This window comes from Onychostruthus taczanowskii, unplaced genomic scaffold, assembly GCF_017590055.1.
Source record: "Onychostruthus taczanowskii isolate IOZ18803 unplaced genomic scaffold, ASM1759005v1 scaffold14, whole genome shotgun sequence".
NCBI classification, from domain to species: Eukaryota; Metazoa; Chordata; class Aves; order Passeriformes; family Passeridae; genus Onychostruthus; species Onychostruthus taczanowskii.
In genome coordinates this window covers 8,838,099-8,844,098 of record NW_024498573.1, presented here as the reverse complement: position 1 = coordinate 8,844,098, position 6,000 = coordinate 8,838,099, and positions in this window count along the sequence as shown.

The window sequence follows — 6,000 nt, the reverse complement described above, 5'->3', positions numbered from 1 at the left end:
TTGATGTTAGTTCACCCCCACGTGTGCTACTTTGCATTTATATCTAGACTGGATTTCATCTACCTTTTATTTCCCACTCAGTATGGGAAACTCATCCTTCAGTTCTTCACACCAAGTCCTCATGTTCACCTTCGTACATGACCTTGTTATCCACAGCTCATCTAAGTGCCTTCTCCAGCTCCCCTGGTGAACACTGAGCAGCACCAATGGGCACTCTTCCCTTCCAAATTCCACTTCCTTTGCTCTGAAAAGGAACCAGAAGCCACTACTCTTTGCTGCCTTCTTTTGACAGTTATACCTTTTAGGAGACATTACCTCCGCTTCTCTGGCAGATAATCTTCTCTAAGACAAGGGGGACACGTTGCCAAGAGCCTTTTAGAAATCCAGGTTGAATACACCAAGAATATTAACTCCTGCCTCACACTCTGGCTGAATCCTTCAAAGAAAACCAGCAGTAATCTGCAGTCTGACTTTGCTTTGACGAGCCAACACCTCACAGGAGGTTTTAACCTTCCTTTCCACTGCTGGCTCAAATCTTGTCAAACAATTGATATTCTGAGAAGGGAACTTGAGCTCGTAGGTGAGGGAGACACAAAGTTTCTCCCAAACTGGGGTATGAGAGGGTAGAGCTGGTCATTCACAGCTCTAGTCATCTTCATGAACAGCAAGGGCTAATGATTCGCCACAATCATAATAATTTCAATTTTTAATAATAAATGTTTTGATTCTGCAAGCATCTAATCGCATAAATTTGATGTTCTGTATTAAGTGGTTCTTCTAGAGGGTGCAGCTGTTAAACAGTTCCTGTTAACTGGACTTTGGAACCTCTGTGAGCTCTCTTGGCAACAAGACTAATCCATTTTTATGGTGTTTAGCTCAGTAGATACACAGAGAACAATCTGTCATTTGCAGACCTGTATTCTCATTTACAAATGTTACTCTCCATTTCTGCCATCTCGTTTATACATACGGAGTAGTAAAATGCAAACATAGACCTGATATAAAGATCATTCATACTTTGTAATTTTTACATGAAAAGCACCATTATCCTAATTAAACTTCCCAATTTTGAAGTGTGCATGTTGATATGAGCATAGACATAACATGTGAATACCTTAAATATGCGTATACATATGTATTTATACGTATTATACATGTATATACACATTTATATCCATTAAAAACTCAGACTGTGCTTATTCTTTTTCTGCAGAGAGACTTAATGCAAAGAATCAATACACCGTGATTGCAGTTCCCGTTTTGCAAACTAGATAAATTAATCACCAAAAGGGATCAGCGTGCTCTGGGGCAAAGCCAGGATTTACACCGGCAAAATCCAGGGATTGTCGGAAAGGCACAGCACAAAAGATGGCTGCGTTGCATCGGAGTGAAGGGCGCTATTACAGGATGAAAGAAGGAAGGGAAAAAAGACCTGACACACGAGTTGTGCAGAAGGTTTCTAAAGCGGGGATGAGGTTTCTCCGCGGGCAGCCCGGGGGTGTCAGCGCCGGTCCCTGCAGGCCTCTCGGCAGGCTCTGCCCGGCCCGGGAGAGGGAGCGGGGTCCCGTGAGGGAGAGTGACAAAACACAGGGTGAGGAAATGGAGCTGCAGTAATTACTGGAAGGTAATGCTGTGTTCATTCCCGGCTTGTTCATTCCTTCATTGCTTTGTTTTGTTTTGTTTCTTTTTGTTTGGTTTGTTTTTGTGGTTTTTTTTTGTTTTTGTTTTTGGGGCTTTTTTTTTTTTTTTTTTTTTTTTTTTGTTTTTTTTTTTGTTTTTTTTTTTTTTTTTTTTTTTACGCCAGCCTGCCGGCCGCTGCATTTGTTCCGCTTTGAAGTGCGTTGTGCAGCAGGGAAGGAGATCCGCGGAGATGGCGTCACTTTATAAAAGTTTCCAGATTTTACCGAGCCTCTTGGTTTTGGTTTTTTTTGGTTTTTTTTTTTTTTTTTTTTTTTTTTTTTTTTTTTTTTTTTTTTTTTTTTTGTTTTTTTTTTTTTTTTTTTTTTTAGGAGAGGGGGTTGTACTATTCGTAATGCAAGTGGGCGATGCGGCCGAGACCTAAATATACCCCTGTGAAAGCAGAAGCCCTGAGATAGCGACACCGATAGCCCAGGCTATTGTTAACTTTTGGGATTCCAATTAAATCCCGCAATGTTAAATATTTATTTAATTACTGGAGAGAGAGCAGGAATTCTCGTTGACTCCACTAATGGAGTCAGAAGAGTGCAGTAGGGGAAAGTTTTTTCTCCTGCCCCCTCCCATCACCCCCACTTCCAAATCTAAATAGATGTGGACAAGCACAGGCTGGAATATGAACATTAAGGGGAAAAAAAGTTTCAGCTTTGTTTTAGGAGTTATATTTCAGTCGGATAAACAAACCATATTGCATGTATTTTTCCATATCTTCAGTTCACTCCAAACATAACATTCCAAAGGATAAAATCTGTTACAAAATAAAACTGACTTTGTGACAGCTGAACTTCTACGCGGAGTCTAAAAATTATCTAAAAGCGCCTCGAGAATCCTAAATGTCATTCCCAAGATGTGGCGAATTGTAATTACGGTTGTGAACTATTTTAGTGGCAGTGCCTTACACGGAGCCCAGCTAAGCAGCGGGAGCATTTATGAATTTATTTTTTGCCCTTTACAGTGTTACATATGAAGGTATTTAGACAACAACAATACTAATTTGTATCAGACTAGAAAAAAATGTCGCTAGATTGAAAATGTGTTGTTTGCCTTTTGAGTTTCCTTCCTGTACTTCCTTCTAAAACATATGTCATAGGGCAGTGCTTAAAGAGTGCAAGAAGACTCATCAACAATAAGATAGCGAGAAATAACATTATCATTACTACAATACTGTTTTATGATATTCTCATCTTACTGCCTTTTCCAAAAACTTTTGGGTTTAGAAGATGATCCAGTTCCCTCTTCTCCTAACAAAAACAAAACAAAACAAAACAAAACAACCAAAAAAAAAAAAAAAAAAAAACCCCCAAAAAAAGAAAAAAACAAAAAAAAATTCAGTGGAAATTTTGATAAGAGAAAGCAAATAGCTTGCAACACACTGTCCAAAACCTGTACTACACTATGCCCAAAAGCACTTTAATTTACAATACACATTATTATGCTTCTATATGCAGATCTTGATATGGTAGAGGAAATTACTAAACCCAACTATTTGGTCATGAGGCTGCAAGACAAAATTGTGTCCCTAAGTGTGCCACAAAATTTAAATGCAAGTTATAAAGGCACAGCACCCTGTAACTTGGTGACTCCGTTGGAATTACACCCAGAAGGAGAAAGTCAGGTCCTGTCAGTTCCTACATGAGAAAGCCTGAGTGCTCTGCGCTGCCATCCCTAATTGTTTTGTGTTGGGAAATGCTGAGGTGATAAAACGGCTGTTAGAAAGTTGGCTTGTGAGTAATTAAGTGTAGGTCTGGCTATTAAAGCCTGATTTGTTACTCATAGGTTACACTCATCTGTGTTGCCTTCTCTCAAGATACAGATAAACTCAGTGCTTTCACTAGTCTAGGCCAAAAGTGGCTGTGGAATGAATGGAGAGGTGTCAGCTCTGGGTATGGTTCACACATATACAGGTGGGGAGAATTACCTTTATCACAACAGATACAGTTACTGTCATAGAGAGCTTCTGTTTCAAACAGTTCCTTTCTCCTTTTATTTATTTCCAGAGGAAATGCTGGAGCATGCACACTCTTCTTCATTTAAAGTTTAAAATACTTATTTTGCTCATAAGCAAAACTTCACTTAAAAAAAAAATATAATTTCTGTTTCTGAGTGTCTCTGTTTACTATACTCAAGCTTCTTCATAGAGTGGGTGTAACCAGGAGAAGAATTTGGCCCATGATGTGAGCTAAATTTTCAGTGCTTCCACTATTTAGAGCTCCGTTGTGCTAAAAATAGTTTTCCTGTGGTTTTGGCCATGGAGCCACAAATGCAAGTTTTCAGTGCACAGTTATTGTGGATGTTGGGTCCTTCTATTGCCGGATGACACAGCTCATGACTGTGTCAGCAGATGATTATGTTGAGTGAGATGATTATGTGAGGCTGCTTGTCAGATCTCCTCACTGTCCTGGAGTGAGCATGTGTCCCACCCAAATGCCAGGGACCACCAAAAGGGACCATGCTTGGAAGGCAGTGCTTGGGCTGGGGACTGAAAAACCCTAGGAAAAACTGGGACCATGCAGGAGATAACACTGAGGAATTCACCCAGAAACCTCCATGTTTGGCTAATGGTATGGGATGTAAAACAAACGGAGGGAAGGGAGTAAACCTTTGGGAAAGGAAGACACAATTTTCTTCATGGCTAATTTGAAGCCAGTTTTCATCAAAGAAAAAAGCTCATGGTGATCACAGGGTTATGGTACATGTAAGGAGTTCACTGTGAAGTCAGATTCATCTTATTTCTGTACTACATATTCGATCCCAATTCCATGGTCCATTTTCTCTGTTGTCCATAGGAAATTGGTCTGGTTGTTGCAGACAGCTTTGAGGAGGCAAGGGCCAACTTTTTTTTGAGCTTAGTAGCAGATGTCAGACTCCAGAAAGTGTTCTTGTAATGTGAGGTCATATTCTGGAAATAGTTGAAAATCACTGATTTAGAAGAACGAGAGCACTGCATGTTTCTGTACTGCTGATGTGATGGTGAGGGCAAGCTGGGGATGGTCCAGAAAAATAACACCAGGGGAATATTCAAAGGAATCGAGCTGTTTAAAACTATTGTCTTTATTATTTTCTCTCAAAGCACTATAACACTTTGTGTTCATCAGCTGGGACATTTTTTTTCCACTTCTCTGGGAAGGTTTTCACCCTGTTCCAAGAAGAATATCTGATTTATGCATTCTCTGCCCTGACTGGACTCTGTCCACAGGTGGATACTCTATCCACCAGGAAGGGTGGTTCCCACTCTGATGTGGAGTTTGTGACAGTTCTCAAGCAAATGCTCTTGTTCATACCTTCATACACATCTTATTCTTCCTGCAGTGTTCCTTTTTGTTTCTTAGGATGTTGCCTTTTTAACATGTTTTCAGACTTTTTTTTTCTTGAATTATGTGTTCAGGTTTGCATCCTAAGTGACTCTCAGGTCTGTTGGACTGGATATACCATCCCCAGTATATTCACAATTTTATTCTGTGCAGTTAAGCTGAACTTACAAAACTTTTACATAATTATGTCTTTGTTTCTAACATCCCCAGAGATGTCCCATAGCATTATTCAGCTACATGTCTCACCCCATTTCTTCTTCCAGTCTAGGAAGAAAAACTTGCAGCTTTAAACTTGCTTGGAAGAATACTTTTGGCTTGCCTTCCCTCTCTCCCCTGGTCTACAATTTCATGTTAATGTCTTCTATCTGTAGCTTCAGGAAACAAGACTAATTCTTCTCTCCCTTTCTCTCTGTGAGCTGTCATGCAAGGTACCCAGAAGTGTGGCTGTAACAATAACAGGGTTCTTAATTTGAGAACTGGCTCTGGGGATTCAAAGGCTGTGAGCCAGTGAGTGTAACTCTACAGGAGCCTACACCTCTGAGGGCCTTGTAGAAAACACTTTAATATCTTTCCTCCAGACACTAAAGGTTATTTCCATTTTCTTGCACAAGTGATGCAAGGTACACAGTATTTGTGTTGTCTTCTTGGGAGGCAGCCTCTTTGCACCTCCTGTGCCTGTTCTCAGCCTGCTGTCAATTGTGAACTTATTTAAGAGAACCAAATGGCCAGAGTGAATGTCACCTCCCTCTCCACTTGCTGAACTCTGCTTAAACACAACACTGTTTTTCTGCCTCAAAAATATACATAAAGGTATGTATAGTATGTTAGCCCCTCCTTAGCCTTTCCCACCCTGAAACTTTTCAAACAGGGATGGCATGTTCCTCTCTTCACTGCCAAAAAAAAAAAAAAATAAATTCCTTTCTCAGCATTTCCCCCTTCCCCCATTTCTTCTCTGCTGACAGCTGTGAGAGTGGAACTTTCTTGAGCTATCCTA